A 992-nucleotide genomic window follows, 5' to 3' on the forward strand; every position below is an offset into this window, starting at 1 on the left:
CGTAGGCAAGGCAGAACCATAACCAGAGTCCATGCAAAGGGTCGAGGCAGGCAGCAGACAGAGGAGAGAGTAAATCCAAAAACAGAGCAAGGTCAAAGAAGCAAGCAGCGAACGATCAGACAGGTCTAAACAATCCAGGTAGGCAACAGGTAATCAAACAAGGTATTAACGCTCAGAAATGTCAGCAGTAGCAAAAACAAGACTTCGCAACGAGGGTAAGGTAGGCACCGCTTAAATAGTCATGATGATGATAAGCACCTGTGCAGGTAATCAATTTCAGGCATGGGGTGATGGGAAATGAAGTCCTTAAGAACAGTTAGTACTCCGGTGACGGTTCCCTCTGGTGGTGATCGGAGGGAGCGTGCCAGGGGCTTTTATTCAAACAAAATAGCGGGTGATGGTTCTGTGGCTGTCAACGAATACACTTATAAATGTAAGAATGTAAGTTTAATTTGCTCAGATAGCTAGCAAAACAAATGTTAAAAGTCAGGGGTCTTATAAAATGTGAACAGATTAATTTGTTAGGTGGTCTGAGGCAAAATAACTTGTATTTATTAAATTAGAGGGCTGAATTTGATAATTCCTGTACTTAGGACAAAAACTCTGCCATTGTGGCTCGGAGGTAAGGCATTACCCATCTGTAATATTTCCACTAGGACCTCTTGTGTTCACAACATTAGCCCTCACCCATATATAAAGCCCACAACAATAATACAAGTAGGCCTATGAGGCTACTTAATAAGTAGACACGTCTTTTAACTTGTATTTTTATTTTATTTTTTAGTATTTATTTATTTTGTAGCAAGATATGTCCACAAATGTTTTAGGCAAACTTGATGATCCAGAAATATGATTTTTGAAGTATTTTGTATGCAAGTCCTGCTGTCATATTTTCTAACCTTAAGATTGCAGCCCTGTCTTAATAATTTTCTTTCCTTTTTCTCTTTTAGGACAGTTTTGGAGAAAATGGTGCTTCTGGGAAACTTAAAAAT

The sequence above is a fragment of the Sinocyclocheilus grahami genome, unplaced genomic scaffold (genome assembly GCF_001515645.1).
Source record: "Sinocyclocheilus grahami isolate Dianchi unplaced genomic scaffold, SAMN03320097.WGS_v1.1 scaffold1325.1, whole genome shotgun sequence".
Lineage (NCBI taxonomy): Eukaryota > Metazoa > Chordata > Actinopteri > Cypriniformes > Cyprinidae > Sinocyclocheilus > Sinocyclocheilus grahami.